Source organism: Bos grunniens, chromosome 15, assembly GCF_055505025.1.
Source record: "Bos grunniens cultivar Pamir isolate PY7600 chromosome 15, Bosgru_T2T1.0, whole genome shotgun sequence".
In the NCBI taxonomy this organism is placed as follows: Eukaryota; Metazoa; Chordata; class Mammalia; order Artiodactyla; family Bovidae; genus Bos; species Bos grunniens.
Window position 1 is genome coordinate 65,355,512 of NC_141179.1, and position 17,305 is coordinate 65,372,816.

At 49.5% G+C, this 17,305-nt stretch overlaps 1 protein-coding gene across 3 annotated transcripts in view; it reads right to left on the reverse strand.

Annotated features, from left to right (window-relative positions):
* Nucleotides 1-17,305, reverse strand: part of ABTB2 (ankyrin repeat and BTB domain containing 2) — a 187,029-nt gene that overhangs the window by 82,937 nt on the left and 86,787 nt on the right. The window contains exon 1 of one of the 3 annotated variants that reach the window (XM_086341124.1): nucleotides 1,824-16,864. The exons of the other annotated variants lie outside the window; for them this stretch is intronic. The gene's annotated coding sequence lies outside the window, so the exon portion shown is untranslated. Of the gene's footprint in view, nucleotides 1-1,823; nucleotides 16,865-17,305 lie in introns of those variants that run through there. 3 annotated transcript variants of the gene reach the window in all.

A 17,305-nucleotide genomic window follows, 5' to 3' on the forward strand; every position in this document is an offset into this window, starting at 1 on the left:
AGAATGGAGCCCTCAGAGGGTACAGACTGAGCCCCTCAGGTTACAGCCCCAAGGGGCTCTTTCTTCAAGAGCCCCCCATGCCCCAAGTGCAGTGACTCAGAGGAGGGCATTCTACTGACTGATAGGAAACTGGAAAACCCCACCTGCCTGCGACCAAGACCCTTTATTACTGGAGGAGACGAGTGGACGTGTCTGGAGAATGGATGGAATTTGAAGCTTTGGGTCCTGAGTCTAATGCTGCTATTTGGGGTCATAATTTGCAAATCACCTCTTTCCTTCTTGCCAACGCCATGCCAGGCCCTGCACTAGCCCTGGAGATACAAAGAGAAATCAGAGTGGCTACTCTCTGAGCAGCCATCCTGAGTACTGGCAGGCCATAGCAGGCCTGTCCTGGGGACCTAGATGCTCACCTCTGGAGATGTCACTGTTGGCTAAAAGAGGTGCTTTCTTTCTTTTTAAAAATCACTTCTAGTCGTTAAACGAATAAACAGCTCTAAAACACTTAGGAGATAAAACGACACTCTATCAGGACTTGCCTGACCTTTGACAGCTCAAAGTGAAAATGCCAGGAGGCCTCAGCTGGCTGGCTGAGGGAAAAGCAGATAACCAGCAGTTTCACCAGCAACAAAGAGACTGAAAATCCTGCACATTTTTAGCATGTGACTAGAATAATCCACAGCTGGGCCCCTAGCACAATATGCAGGATAATAAAGCTTGCAGAAATCAGGAACAGCCTTCCTTAGGACTAAGTGAGGCTGGCTGTATTAAGCCTTTCAAGCAGATCATCTCATTTAAACTTATCAAGTCTTCACTGCAAACCGAGTTGGGTTTAGAGCTAGTCTAGCTGTGTTACTCTCAATATTCACCCCCATTCACCCTCCCCATCCCCACCCTCACGACCTTGGTGGTGGTCGTTTAGTCGCTAAGTCGTGTCTGACTCTTGCAACCCCATGGACTGCAGCCTGCCAGGCTTCTCTGTCTATGGGCTTTCCCAGGCAAGAATACTGAAGTGGGTTGCCATTTCCTTCTCCAGGGGATCTTCCTGACCCAGGGACTGAACCTCACAGGGAAGCCTGGTGGGCTGCTGTCCACAGGGTCACAAAGAGTCGGCTACAACCGAGAGAATTAACGACAACTCCTGCGTTGTAGGCAGATTCTTTACCGTTGAGCCACCAGGGGTGATGTTGGGCACCTTGTTTAATAACTTCTTTAGGCCTCAGTTTCTTTGTCTGTAAAACTGGGATACTAGAACTTATAAGATTGTTCTAAACATTAAATAAATAAATCCATTATAAAATAAAGAACTCAACTTAGGATCTGGGACACAGTCCTCCAAAAATACTAGCTTTTGCTATTATTCTGATGACTGCAAACAGCCTGATGACAGGCTATGTGTCATCTCTGTATTTTACATGTGATACAACTGAAACTTCCCAAGGTCAGAACCAACTCACATTTGTGTAGTTTCCTGACGCTCGCACCCCGCTCACGACATGGCCTCCCTGGGGACAGTGGGCGAGACCACTGAGGCCACCTCCCCCAAAACCTGCTTAAAGGCCAGAAGCCTGTAGATTCTTTGGGTTTTCCCATTAGGAAATCACCTCCTGAATAGGAATGCATTTTGGGGTCTGTGGAAACAGACTGCAAACCAATCACTGGAAATGTGTGCTGGGCAGACCCGAGGTACCGAGACACCTGAGGAGCCAGTGGTGTCTGAGAGCAATTTGTCTCCGGCTGTATTGGTTTCTGTTTGTTTCCTCCTCTGATCCAAAGGGGGCTGGGAGAGGGCAGGGTGAACAGGAGCTGACGTCGGGGTTACTCACAGGGAGGCTGTCTTCTGGCCACAGCCCACCTCCTCCTGTGGCTCCTCACACACGTCTGCACATCCTGGGCTCCTTTCCAACACGCCGAGTCTCATAATGAAGACAAACAGATGCTTTTTGGTGGACTGCTTCCTCTACCCTGAGCTGGAGGCCATAGCTTGGCTGCCACCGGCAGAACCCAGCTGGAGCCTTGATCTTAAGCGTGAAAGCCCACGCCTCCCTCTGATGCTATCACACCTGGGACCAAAGGCCCCAGTACAGCCTTCCTCGATTCATTCATTGAGAACAGATGATGGTCTGCTGGGCTTAGAGCAGGAGAACAAGACCACAGCCTGTGCCCACAGAGGGTGTACGATCCAAGTGGAAAGAGATTTGGATCAAGAAATGCTGGTGAGGGACTTCCCGGGTGGTCGTGTGACTAGACCTCACACTCCCAATGCAGGGGATCTGGGCTTGATCCCTGGTCAGGGAACTAGATCCCCCATACTGCAACCAAAGATCCCGCATGCTTCAACTAAGACCCAGTGTAGCCAAATATTTTAAAAAAGAAATGCCAATGAAGTCACTTCCTATCTAGATAATCTTTCATTAAACACCTCAGATGATGTCACTCCTCTGCTGAAAGCCCTTGGAGGGTCCCCCATCTCTCTGAGTCAAAGGTGAGGTCTGAAGATGTCCTCTCAGGCCCTACAGGGCTGCCCTGGAACTCCCCAGATCTTACTGCCCGTGTCCCCACTGGAACTCATCAGGCCTGTGGGCTGTCAGACAGGCTGTCCTCTATGCCTAGAATATTCCTCCTCCATTTTTCCACATGGCAAAAATCTCTCTTCTCCCTCCAGCCTGCATTTTAACAATCATACGACCCACTTTGAACAACCTATCTCAAACTCCAACTTCACTCCGTGAACCTCTGTGACCACCCCTGTTCCCCGTCCACCTCAGCTTGCTCATTCCCTCTTTCCGCCTTCCGGTGTATACTTCCTGTGTCACCGTGTACCGTCTTCCCGTCTCCCCCCAGCCCCACTACGATGTATGTGTTTTATTTCCTGACATGTCCTGAGCACCCAAAAGTGTCTGGCACCTCACAGGCACTTGGTAAATATTTACTGAATGGGTGAAAGAATGAATGAACACACGAGAGGGGAGGCAGAGGTGCTGCGAGCACTCAGAAGAAGAGCTAATTCCGTCTGGGAGGCCAGGGAAAGCCTCTCTCCCCACACCCCAGATGGTGAGGGGCACAGGCGAAGGGGACAAGAGGGGAGGGAATGGCTTCCTACCAGTCCTGCCTGAGGGAGGGTGAATGCAACGCTGCCGGCCCCTCCCCCGAGAGACAATCCCACCCGTGGGCGGGAGACACTAGGCCTGACAATGGCCATCCCAGGTACTCCTGGTTGCCTTGAGCATCTCCACTTCAGTCTGAAGACTCCGTCGGAGACAGCTGCTCTCTGAAGCCTGGATCTCTAAAAGTTCTTATCAGTCAAATCCTTGCTGAGGTTTCTTAAGAAATAGTCTAACCCTAGCTATGAGGCTGAAGGGCAGAACAGAAGCACTCAATAGAAAATTAAAAGTAAATGATATTTATTGAAAGCACATTTTGACCCAGGCACTATTATAAATTGTTTACCTGCTTAATTACTGATAAATTGTGTACCTTCAATATGGTGATAGGTAGACCCACCTCACAAGGAGATTGTGAGCAATGCAGGAATTAGAGTATGAAGTATAATACTTAGAACGTATAGAAAGTGCTCTTCAACTATTTGCTACTCCATCCCAGGTGGCACTGTTGGTAAAGAATCTGCCTGCTAATGCAAGAGACAGTTGGATCCCTGTGTCAGGAAGATCCCTTGGAGAAGGGAATGGCTACCTCACTCCAGTATTCCTGCCTGGAGAATCCTATGGACCGAGGAGCCTGGCAGGCTATGGTCCATGGGGTTGCAAAGAGTCAGACATGACTGAGCACACACACACTCTCCATCACTATCCTCAGCTTACAGGTGAGAAACTGAGGCACAGACAGATGACATAACCTGGACCAATCTCGCCAGCTACCCAGAGGCCAAGCCAGATCCAAACACCAGCCGTCTGTGTTCAAAGCTGATACTCTTTGCCTGTATCACAGGCTCCTCACAGAATGCTTCTTCCTAAGAGAGGATCCTCCAAGCAGAGTTTTTTTTTTTTTCTGAAAATTAAATTGTGCTTGCCCTTACTTGTAGGAAGTTGGCTAAAAGATCCAGCAGCTAGGTATGGCTGAAATGCCCAGGACCCACCAGCTGCTTCCAAGGCTGTCCTCTCCTAGTGTCTAGAGCCAGAGTGCTGTTCTGGACAATATTGTACACCGAGGATGGATCCTAGCCCTCAATGCTGCAGACACAGAAACACACAAACCCCAGCAGAGGAGAGAGGTCTTCCTCATCCTGGGGCCACAGATGTCTGTCATTTATGGATTGGTCATCGCTGTCAGTTCCTGGCAATATGTGTCCACCAGCAACGCCCCCATAGAAATGCCAGTGGAGGGGCTGTGGGGTTGGCTGGGAGCCTGGGTTTCTTGCTCCCCTATCTGTCATTTATGGATTGGTCATTGCTGTCAGTTCCTGGCAGATGTCTGTTGTTTATGGATTGGTCATTGCTGTCAGTTCCTGGCAATATGTGTCCACCAGCAATGCCCCCATACAAATGCCAGTGGAGGGGCTGTGGGGTTGGCTGGGAGCCTGGGTTTCTTGCTCCCCTATCCCCAGGAACTTGAGTCAGTTGTCCCTGCGACTCCCAGAGCACCTCCTTCCTAAGGCTGCCTTGGTCATATCCACACCCTGGGGGTCAGCTCTGGTGTGGACGATTCCCCACCGGACACACTGGCAACCAGGTGTGAGTGAGCCTTCCCCTTGGCCCAATGCCCCCAGCAGGACTGGCACAAGCCCCAAGGAGGACTTGAGGGCTATGGGCAGGGTGTGCAGGACCAGTCAGGACTGACAGCCCAAGCCGCAGGAGCCACCATCTGGTTCTCAATCCCTACCTCCCCTCCTAAATGGAGAGAATTCTGTTCAAATGAAGGCTCTTCAGCCAAACAAGAAACCAGTCAGGCCATCAAGTGGGTTTCTTAAACAAGTTCAGCAAGAGTGGTCAAGGTTAGGCAGCCTCTTGTCCAATCTGTGACAAAAGAGCTTTCTGTTGGTTTTTTAGAAGATGAATCTGGCCTCCCTAAACCTTCTTCTCAATATCTACACACCCAGCATCCCAACTTGCTCTGTACTCTCTTACAACAGAAAACCCTACTTATTTCTGTAGGTTCATGCTTTTTTAAAAAATAAAGTTCATATTGATTTTACACAAATGAATTTCTTTATATTCGGGCTAGAAAGGCTCAACAGATCACTTTTTGCCAGAAGTTGTTTCTTAAAAAGTCGGGCCAGTGTCTCCTGTATGAATCTGCCTTGGCCTGTTGACCAATTGGTGCTGTGGGCACCAACAGGCTGCCAAGTGGGCTTCGCCCCCACCACCGCCTCTGCCTCAGGAGCTCTGAAAGAAGTGCTATAGATGCATCCGCTGAGGAACCAAGGACCGCCAGGGCCACGGAGCAGGCCCGGAAGTCTCAGCAAACCAGCAACTCTCACCACTTGTGTCAGCAAAGGCTGGTGGCGGTTGGACATTTACTGCAAACCAGACGCCCTGCTAAAAACTTCACAAGCATCCTATCGTTTAACCTCCCAACAGCTCTGTGAGATAAGCTATTATTGGCACTATTTTGTACAGGAAGAAGTAGGTCCAGAGGTGTAGGGGAGAAAGAAACTTAAACTGGAGTATCTCAGGGCTTTATGTTGGGTGAAAGGCATGTGTGTGTTTAGTGTATACATGGCCATGGGAGAAAGAGCCGCACCGGGGCTGGGGTCCCGCTCAGGTAGGAACCCACCGTGGAAAAACCCACATTTACACAGAGGAATGCCACGGAGTAATGGTTCACTCTTTCAAATGATTAACTGCAAGTCTCCTATTTAAGAAAGAGACTTCCTCACAATCTTTAATTACCACTCCATTCTCATTCTGCTTTCCTACACTCCAGGGCAGCTGTCACCCAAAGCGGGAAGGATTTGTGAAGCAGGATTTCCACCCAGTTTGCTTCAGAGGCGGCTCCGCCTTTGGAGAGGGACCTGAAGGATCGTTCAGGCTCCTGACGTGATCACCACACCCTCTCCTCAGTTCACTTAAGTGTGTGTAAAAAGAGTGAATTAGTTCACGAGTGTGGTTTTCATAAATGAATCCAAACGTACAACTTTTAAAAAGAAGGATATGTTGAGTTTGGGGGCAGTATTTCAACTGCAAAATCCACCCATATCATGTTTACTTAAGTCATGATACGACGTTTATTTAAGAGCCTAAAACTTAGTATACATTATAGAAATGACGCTTGCAACACAAACCCACTGCAAAGGTGACCATGACCTGCATTTCTGTGGACGCTGACCAGAGGTGGGACCCAAGGACCAGCGCTGACTCAGCGATGGGAGCTCAGCAGCGCCCCGCACGTGTGTGGACTGTGCCCTTAGTGACAAGTCTGAGTCTGGCCCCTGAGCTACAGTGGATGTGCTGATATTATCACATAGGTATCAGAGAGCAACTGAAAACATTGCAAAGAAGTGGTGAAACACTAGGCATGCTCAGTCACTAAGTCATGCCTGCCTCTTTAAGACCCCATGGACTGTAGTTCACCGGGTTCTTCGTCCATGGGCTTTCCCAGGCAGGAATACTGGAGTGAGTTGCCATTTCCTCCTCCAGGGGATCTTCCCAACTCAGGGATTGAACCCATGTCTCTTGCATGTCCGGCATTGGCAGGCAGATTCTTTACCACTGAGCCACCAGAGAAGCCCAAACTAACCATAATTGTATGGAAATTTAAATCAGATTCTACAAAAGCAAACAGCTTAAACCATCTTTGACCAGAAAAATCCCTGAGGCTTCTCAGAGAGTCAGAAGCACTTTGGCATCATCCCCTAATAGCACAAGGCCTTAACCGCTGAGGCCCAGAACACTGGCTAGAGGGCAGGCCACCTGCTAGGTCACTCCATGACCTTCTGAGAAAGGCAAGGCCATCTGAATCTGACCCCACCTGAAACCTAGCTCAGAGCTTTGTCTTGGTCAGGAAAATACTTCTTCAGCACCGTCTCTGCACACCATCAGCAGAGCAGAAGAGACATGTCAAAGTTTTGGCCAACTGAGACACCTCCTCAAATGACCTGGAGGGTCGGCCCTCTGCTTATGTGAGACGAAACTCCGTGCAGGGAGAGGACAGATGGATGTGGAAAGTGAACAGTCACGGCACAAAGAAACTACGCTCTTTCAGTCTCCACACCAGCTCCTTCCACACCCTCAGCAGCCTTGACTGAAATTCCCTCTCAAGAGGGACGGCATCAACTCCAAACTTGTTTCTGCAGCACGTGGATCAGGTATCTCCTTTAATGAAACTGCAGCTGCCGTCACTGCAACCTTACCACATGGCAGTAGTGTGTGTTAGCTGCTCCATCGCGTCTGACTCTTTGAGACCCCACGGACTCTATCCTGCCAGGCTCCTCTGTCCATGGGGTTCTCCAGGCAAGAATACTTGAGTGGGATGCCATGCCCTCCCTCCAGGGGATCGTCCCTCCAGGGATCAAATCCACATTTCCTGCATTGCAGGCAGATTCTTGACCGTCTGAGCTACAGGGAAGTCCCATACCATATGTTGGGCACTGTGCAAATAAGTTTCACTCATTTAACCCTCAGGATGATGCAGAGAGGTAAGCACCACATCCCCATTTTACAGATGAGAAAACTGAGGTTCAGAGAGGTTAAAGTAACTCTGGAGGTCACACAGCTGGTTAGGGGCAGAGCAGGACTAATACTGGTCTAACATCAAAGTACGTGTCCTGGCTCTCTACACTTATCCCTCCCGAATCTCTGACATTACACCAAAGAGGAAAGGAAGGAGAGCAGGTGCCTGAACACTGGCAAGGAGAAGCTGGCAGCAAAGAGGTGGACATTCCCCCTGGCTTAGGAGCAGGGCTCAGCCTGGTTGTGAGACAGAGAAGGTAGGAGAGGCCTCTCAGAGGCAAGGAAGGTGGCTCCTCCCTTCTCCTATGACAACCACACCAGAATAGACAGGGAGAGGCTGCCGGGGGCGTGGGACCGCATCGCTCCCAAGTGAATCATGCCTGTGAAGGGCGAGGTGCTGCTCAGACAGTAGACACTATTTCTACTCTGCCAGCCTGAGGGCTGGAGGGTGAGAAGCAGGCGCTTTGTTAAATGGAGAAATACGGCGTCCCCTCCCCCAAGCACCAAAGGGATGTTGGGGTGACTGGCTTTGTGGAAGACCCTGTCCGCCTCTCTCCCCTCCGTCACTGCTGACCAGGTGCCCACGGCCATGCCCAGCAGGGCGTTAGGTGCTGGGGCTGGGTGAGCCACATACTGTCCATGTGTTGCAAGAGATACGGTAGTACTGGAGGGATAAAAGGAGAATTCTTTACTTACTTTTATCTCATATTACACACATCTCTGTAAGAATCCTTAGCATTCCACCACCATCCCCAGCCGCCCCTGGGACCAAGTGCAATGTTAACAGGTTAAAATGTTCTTCCAGTCAGACCACTGCCCAGACAGACACAAGGTACACGCCAAAGGAACTATAATGGAGTCGTCACAACTGTCCCTCGTGAAGTAACTAAAGGACAATACAAGGGTATTGACAGGAAAATGAGAAGTGACCCACAGCAGAGTGAACTGTAGTTGGGAAGATGGAAGAAGACTGTGCAGGCTCCTGGTTACCATCGCTCTGCTTGCGTTCAGGGAACTTGGGAGCTGACGGAGGACTCTCCTCACCCATCCCACCCGGAGTGCTCCGGGAGTGTGGTGTGCAGGGCGCTTGCAGAGCTAAGAGTCCCGGGTCATCCCTTGCTCCTGCCCCAGCCTCTTCCCACAAGGAGCTCCCAGCTCAGCTGGGGAGGAGGAGACTTTCCTGAGAGAAGGAAAGCCTGAGTTCAAGTTCTGGGGCTCAGAAGAGATGAATGAGCCACCTGACATGGCTTGGTCCCCACGCTGGAGCCCCATGATGCCACACCTGGGAAGGTGACAACTGGGGCCACAGCGAGGGGCCAGGTGCACAGGCCCCTTCCTGAATCTTCACGTTTCCCCACGTGTTTTTGGTCTATTCCTTGAAGCGTCCACATCTGGGCCCCTGCTAGGCAGACCCCCCTCAGGAGTAGCACCTTTTGGGGTGTGTGGGCAGCTTGTACTGACCACTGCTTAACTAGTCCTCCTTGTCACAGTGGGAAGATGGAGTATGGGGAGCGGGACCCCAGCCCCACTGGACCACGGGAGGGCTGCTGACTCCTTCCCAGGGAACGCAGAACAGGGCTGGAGGGAGAGTGACTGGGTTCCTGAGAGTGTGTTTAGAGCACTCCCTGACCCCACCCTGCAGTCGATCCCTTTGTTATTGAAGAAGCTCTGGAAGACAGGAAAGCAGAAAGGAGAAGAGGAGGCAGGAGGAGAAAGGGGGCGTTATCCTCCCAATCCTGGGTCCTGAGGCTGTCCTGAGGCTCAGCTATCCTGCCCTAGGGCTCCACCTGCTTCCAATAAACCTCCTTTTAAATTTCCACCTTATACTCCAGTATGTTTCTTATAACTTGCAACCACAAGAGTCCTTCTTAACCTAGTGCCAGGGCCAATGAAACTACCAACTGGGCCCGAGGAGGCGGGGTGGTCTCCAGGAGCCATAAGGCGACTGGACATCTGGCCTTCTCCTGGCCTGGGCCCAGCTCAGGGCCTGACTCCATCCCTCCATCCACAGGAGAAGAGCCGCTTCCACAAGCTGCCTTGAGTAGAAAAACCACCACCTGTTAGTGCCGCCCTGTGCTCCCTGCCCACCCCCGCTAGTCCCCAGGTCCACCCTGGGGAAGACCCAGCTCTCTTATCTCCTCAGCATTCTTCCCTGATGACATCAGGACTTGCTCACTCTAAGTCAAACACCCCGGTCCCTTCCAGGCTGGGAGCATCACCTCCACAATCTCTCATCTCAGTACCTGCATCTGGGTCACTTGCATGCCTAGAGGCCTCACCTGGGCCAGGAGACCCAGGTAACTGGGATTTTTCGCTTCATTCCTTCAGAAAGACCGGGGGTACCACTCATGATACAGCCCTCCCCTTGCCCAGCCCCTCCACCTAACCGCCACCCTCTGCAGCCACCACTCCACAGGAGCTCCGGTGAAAGGCCCGGTTATCTCAGCCTCTTCCTACCTGGGATCAGGGCCCTCCTCCCAGACCCACCTGGAAGGGAACTCTGTGCTGCCTTCTGTGCCCGAAGGATGGGCTCCTTCTCTGCTTCAGGGCACTTGAGACAAAACCACCTTGTCTGGCTGTCACCCCCTTGGGCTTAAAACTACCACTCCCCTCTTTCAATCTCCCACAGTGAAGTGTGCCGTTCTCCCCTGGGGAAGGTGTAAGGGCAGTGAACGCGCTGACCTGTATTTTCCCGTATGCTACAGCATTAGAGGGATAGTAGCACCCACAGTTCAACAAGTCATGATGTCAATGATTCAAGAAATTATCCGAGCACTTAGGACATGCCAGGTACTGAGCTGACTGCTAGGCAGACACGGTTTCATGAAACTCCCACAAGCACCTTGGGAGGAAGGGACTGTTATGTTTTCTGTGTTACAATGAGGAAGTGGAGGCTCAGATTCTCGTGGCTTATGGTTGGTGCCTGGCAGAGACTGGAATCAAACCCCTTCCTCCTTTGCTGAACTTTCCTCATGACTGCAAGCTCCCAATCCCCTATTTCTTCTGACCCCAGAATGAAGGAAAGCTTCTATTTCCACCCCTTCCTTACATTCCTCTACGATGCACTAGTGAATGTGGTAGTCACTCACCACTTAAAATAAGGCCAGTGAGTATCAGGAACCACGTATTTATTTTTATTTAATTTTAATAGCCACATGTGGCTAGTGGCTACCACACTGGAGAACACAGGTATAGAATTGTGTTTTGTATAAAGTACTTCCATCCATACCATAACATTCAATTTTCAGGTGAGCAGGGTAAGTACTATGCACCCCACTTACAGATGAGAAAACTGAAACTGAGATTTGCTCAAGTGAAGCTGAATCCTTCACTCTCTAAGTTCCCAAACTATTTCCATTACATGACCTTTATACCCAAACTTGACCTCTGACCTGAGGGCCAGTGGGATGGTCCTGATGGAGGCCTAGTCTGGCTCCATCATTAAACTGAGAAGTCACTTCTGCACCATTCTCTGTACTGAGAGGCACAGGATGGAGGGTTTCAGAGAGCCTAGGGCATGGTCTCCTCAGACCAGAGGGACCACTAGGTGGTCAAGATTCAAGATCCTTCTAAAGTTGCTGTGTGGTTCCAAGTGACTTTTCTAAAAATGAGGAGAGGGAGGGAGAAATTAGATTAATTCTTTTCCCTCTTCCAATAGTCTTGTCCCAATAGTATGACCCTGTGCTGGCCTCCAAAGCCCCCTTAAATGAAATTAAATTCCTGATCATTTCCTTTAGATCAATCCAATCCTTAGGATATGGCCATTTCATCAAAAATGGTATAATGCACTGGGTGGGCATTCGGTCCTTACCAAACACCCCAGCACTAAACTAATATTCATTCCCATTCCTGTTCCTTCGTGAAATCCAACTGATGAGTCTTAGCTAACTGTGACACCTACATTATCATCAACTTATAATCTCTTGGTGGGGGTAGGGCTGGAGAACATCTAGAAGCAGAAATAAATCACACAAGGAAAAGTCAAATGGAAAACACAAATTTAATAAAACACAGACAGAAAATAAACCATCAGCCCAGCCACTGGTGACCAGTGCAATGTTATTTTTTTTTCCCTCTGGTCCCTGGTGAATGCCCCCTAATTCTGGGAAAGGCTCCTTTTCGTTTTCTGAGTCAGGCTTGAAGGCATACTGCAGTATTTCAGCCTTGGGTTTCTAGCAGAGGAACAGACCCAGTCTTGTCATACAATTTTCGGCACCTCTACTATAATAACACATCGTTTGTGGATCTATGCTAAAGCAAACACCATCTGGTGGCTGCATAAAAATCTGTCCGGGGTTCTGACCTTCACGATGTAAGGGGTTTGTTTGGGGAAAGGAGGCCGAGTGTGGGGAGGACCAAGTCAGTAATGAGACACGGTGTCGGCAACCTGCACGGTGTGACATGTGGAGGCTCAGTGGAGGAAAACGAGGCTGGTGTCAGCTTCCAGACACTCAAGGCAAAATCGCCAACGATTCTTTTCCTGTTTTTTCTTTCCCAAGTAAAAAAGGTTTCAAGAAGTCTCTTTTCTTAGTGTCAGGCCACAACACACACATACACACTCAGTCACTTGAGAGCGGATGGTCCAGGAGAGCCCTGGGCTACCCCAAAGGAAAACTATCTCCTGCAGAACCTAGCTGGGGAGTTCTCCATTTCTGTGGACGGTCCCAGTTGCACAGTTGCAGGAGTGAGACAGAATTTGCCTTGTCTGCAGCCCCACATATCTTTTTGCTCTGAATTACTAACATACCACGGTTCACCCAGATACAGGGCACTCATTAGACTCAAATGCCTTTTCAGGAGTTTAGCTGCTTAAACAAGAACATATTTAAAAATTCTAACCATGCAATAAAATCCCATTATTCCTCACATATGAAATTATGAAGGGCAGCAAGTCCTGGTCCCGTAAGTTGACTTCTCATGAAGATAGGTCTTGACATTGACCTCTGACCTGTCCGTCTGACTTGAATATAGTCTGTTCTGAGCACATGCAGAGGACAACTGCTCCAGAATGAATGAATATCCCTTGATCCCTCAACATGGGATGAAGAAATGAAAAGAAAATGAAGCTGGGAGTCATGTGAGGTTCAGGAAGACCTGGTTCTACAGCACCAGAGAAGAAAACACGTGACTGAAACATTTAGAACCGGTCAAAAGCAACTCAGAACAACCAAGTCTTCAAGGGACTTCTGGACTCTAAGACATAAAGAAGAGTTTTTAGTCTAAGGGCTTCCCTGGTGGCTCAGCTGATAAAGAATCCACTTGCAATGTGAGAGACCTGGGTTCGATCCCTGGGTTCAAAAGACCCCCTGGAGAAGGGAAAAGCTATCCACTCCAGTATTCTGGCCTGGAGAATTCCATGGACTATATAGTTCATCAGGTCACAAAGAGTCAGACACGACTGAGTGCCTTTGACTTCACTTTTAGACTAAAAGGGGCCACAGAATTCAGCCTGGGAAAGAGCAGACTTGCTGACATATACCCAGAAGAAGCAGGTAACTGCTAGAACTTTCCGTAACGATGAAAATGCTCTGTCCCTGTGCTGCCCTACGCGGTGGTCACATCTGACTCTGGGCACTCGAAATGCAACTCATAGACTGAAGAACTGAAGTTTTAATTTTATTTACTATTAATTAAAATGTCTAATTAATTAAAATGAAAAAGTTTTAATTTTATTTACTATTAATTAAAATGTCTAAAATGACTAATTAATTAAAATTAAATAGTCTCACAAGTTGAGCAGCACAGTAAGATCAAATCACAAAGTACTATTTACGGAAAAGTCCAAGAACCGTCTCCAGCAAAGTTATCTGACATTTATTCTTTTTCTTTCCTTTTTATAGCCCCTGGCCCTTCAGGGCCTCTCAAAGTCACATCTTCTCACACCAGGACACAGAGCAACAACACCCAGGAGGCCGACTGGGGAGAAACCATCTTCCAGCCATAATGGACACCTAAGCATGCCTTGGAGGAGACATTCTCCACTTGAGTATTGTTATCAATCACTTGACACCGCCAAATCTCTCCAAAGCACATCCCAACCACGGACCACGCTGCCTGGCTCTCTTCCGCCCCTTAGCCTAGAGTCCCTGGGAGACAAGGCTGGAATAAAGGCAGTACCCCAGCTCCCTTTCGGGGCCTGCAGGCAGAGTGCTCTAATGACCCCCAAAACTCCACTGTCCATCAGAAACCCAACCTGTTTTGCCCCACAAAAACCCCCAAGATGAAGTCCCATGGCATATGGGTTTATGGATTGTCATGTTATAAGCTTTACGCCACTCATTTCAGAAGTCACTGATCATTATAATATACCTCTCATCTGCTTTCCCTGCAGCTTATTTGAATAAAGGGAAACTTACCAATTTCTGTCTCACTTTATTTTCTTCCCCCATTTGATCCTCACAATGAGAGAGGCAGAGGGAGGTAAGATCACACCTGTTTTAAGCACACCTGTCAAGGGTTCACAGAGGTGGAGTTAACGACCAAGCGAAACACTGAGGATGGTCTCGGGTTGCTCTGGGCAAGTCACTGAACCTTTTCTTGCTTCCGAGTCATCTGTAAAAGGGGAAGAACCACAGGGCCTGCCCCTTCAGATCGCTGTGAGTCAGAGTATGTACGCTGCTCGGCCATGCGCCCAGCACAGGGAAAGTGCTACCGAGGCGTCTGTTCTTGGTGAGAAGGCTGTTATGTGTGTGTACATGCGTGGGGAACATAACTGTATGCTTATACACCTGGTTGTAGAAAGCCTCTGAGGCTTCCCCAGAGGCACCAAGAGCCGAGGATGAGAACCTGGTTGAGTGGACAGGGAGAAACAAGCCAAATAAAAAACAAGAATTTTCTGAACGCCATAACCCACCTGATCCCAGCCAATAAAGCACCTGCCCTCATGGGACGGTGTGCTGCCTCCTGAATAATCCATGCACGAGGTCCCCACTGCTGATGATGGTGTAATTCAATGAGGGGTCTCCAGAGAGGACACACCACTGAGTGCTGAGGTTCTGGGGCTTCGAGAAGGCAGAATTCCCAGATCAAGTTTCTCCCCAGACCTCTGTCCAGAAACAAGCCTGTATCTTCCAGGGATAAACCTGTACTGATAACTGGGAGTAACAGTTTTTTCTAAACTGACATTTGGCCCAGCACTGCCTCATAGGAAGAACTCCACAATAGTTTATCTCATGGTTGTCTTAAATATTCAAATCCCCTTATTATATATATAAAAGCTGATGCCCAATGAGACCAAGCATCCTGCCCAAGACCAACCAAGGTGACAGCAGAGCTGAGGGGACACCGAAGCTCAGAATTTCTTCTCCAAGCTTCCCACCACCCTCTTCACAGCCACACGTCCTCCAAATGCCTTTTCCTGTCCTGTCTGGCTTCACAGCATCTTTACATTTAAATGATACTCCATAAGGCACATTCATACCTTCTGTTTCAGTTACCCTCACCCAGGTTTAATAACCTGAAAGATTTTTTCACAGAAAAGATGCAAGTTGATAGGAAAAGAGAAATGCTGCTGGAATGGATGACCTAGCCACTTGAGCACACACTGTAGTAACTGTGGATGTGAAAAATCCAGATTTACCTAAAAGATAAATATGCATTTGCTTCTTTGCTTGATGAAACTATTTACCATAGGATTCTAATAAGTGGCCTGTTTTTCTCGTGCACTTGAAAGAGGATTTAACCTACAAAACCCTCTTCCCTCCAACATTTTTGGGTTTATACCAAGTGTATTATGTGAAAAATGTACATTTTTCTCCTGCCTGGCTTTTATTTCTGAGAAACCAAGGTGGTGATAAAAGGACTTAGAAGGAAGGTGATGATTACTGACAACAATGATTAGATTCCCATCTTCTAGATTAATTGAGAAGTCTGAAGAGAATTATAAACCCCGGAAGAGAGGTCTCAAGGAAACCTGGAGCCTACTTAGCTGTAATCAGTTAATCCATGCAGACCTCATGCATAATGGGCATTATGATACATTTATAATTATCAGCATTTTCACTCTTTTAAAATGCTCTCACCCATTCTCTTCTGGCTCCCCACCCACCCAAGGCACAGCCATCTTCACAGATTGGTGAATAAGCTGCATTCTTCTGGTTTTTAACAAACACTGCACAGTGCTGTCTGTACCACCCCCCAAATTAAATCAGACTTGTTGCCACACAGCTGCAACGACCGGCTGCCAGCATCTCTGGGGGACAGCGGGACTTCCGACTTGGCAGGGTGGTCTGCTGGTTTTCACAGAGCCCGTCCAGTCCCAAAATGCCACCACACCCCCTGGTACGGTGAGCACAGCACCCAACAAGAAAACAGCACAGCCTCACATCCCCGTCTGAACAGCGGGAAGGCCATCACTGTGACGACCGTTCTCTCACCGAGAAGCAAATGAGGTCAGTGCAGCAGGCTCGGCGCTTGGCACATGGCTCTCAGTAACGGTCCTGTTAGTTAGCTGTCAGCACTGCAAATGGATTCTCTCTTTTAGGGGTGCAAAGGCACTTCCAGCAAGTCTTCTTTTGTACCACTCTTGCCACCGGCTCTGGGCAGCTAGTATTCCCTGAGCGAGGCATGATCTTCAATCGGGGCGCCCCCCTGCAGGTGGGAATCAGATTGAGAAATAAAGGAACCTGCCCAAGGTCACCCTGCTGTATCAGAGGCAAGATGTAGACCTGAGTTGGCTCAGTGTTATCCTCTCTCTTCTCAAAGCCTTGGAGGGGCTCAGATCTAGTGAAATAAAGACAAAGGAGGGGCTGCAGACACTCCTGTGACAAAGTGACCGGGATACACAGTACGGCCAGGGGCATCGTCTAATTACACCTCCAGCAACTAGAGAATCTATCCCACCCCACCCCCACAAGCTGCCCCAGCAGATCTGTCTTTCTCCACCAGCCTTGACAAATTATAAGGCCCCACAGCAGGGATTGTTTCTTCCTCTCAGCTTTGTTTGGAGCATTGTCCTAGCAAGGCTCAAATAAAGGGCCATTATTAATAGTGACAATAACGCAATACTGTTTTCTCAAGGGCCTCCGGGAGGGCTGGCCAAACCAGCGCCAGGCTGCTCCCCACTGCCTTTCGCTGGCGGTTCTTATCTGCAAACCCTCAGCTGCCTGGGGCCCTGTTACACAGCGCGGCCCTCTCCACGTGGCATTGCCTGAACTACACCTTTACAGGTTCTCCAGGGCTCTGAAAACCTGACAGGGGAGAAGGGCCCAGCACAGCACGCCAGAGGCCCGGCAGAGGAATGGACGAGGCAGCCACGGGGACAGCACCAGGCCAAGGAGATAATGCGACCCAGGTTTGTTTGAACTGAGCCCACGTGCAGCCCAGGGCCTAGTGCTGAACGGCTCTGGGATGGCTGAGCGTCAGGAACGCTCCGGGGGAACTCTGGTTTGCATTAGACACCTGGGCCAGCAGCAGCTGTGACAAGGGTGCATCTCTGGAGAACCTGTGCTGATGGAGAGGACACAGAGGGGAACCACTGCGCATCGGGGATCCTGTGTGGGAGTCCCCATGTGCACATTTGCACAAGAGCCTGGGTTCTCAAGATTTCAGGGAGAATCATTGGAGTTCTACTAGAAATTCATTAATACAGGCTCAGTGGGGGAAACCAGAGGCTTTTACAGCCACGAAGGCCACCAGCAGAAGGAGGCAGAGTGAATGTGAAGGGTGGGGAGGGTTTGAAC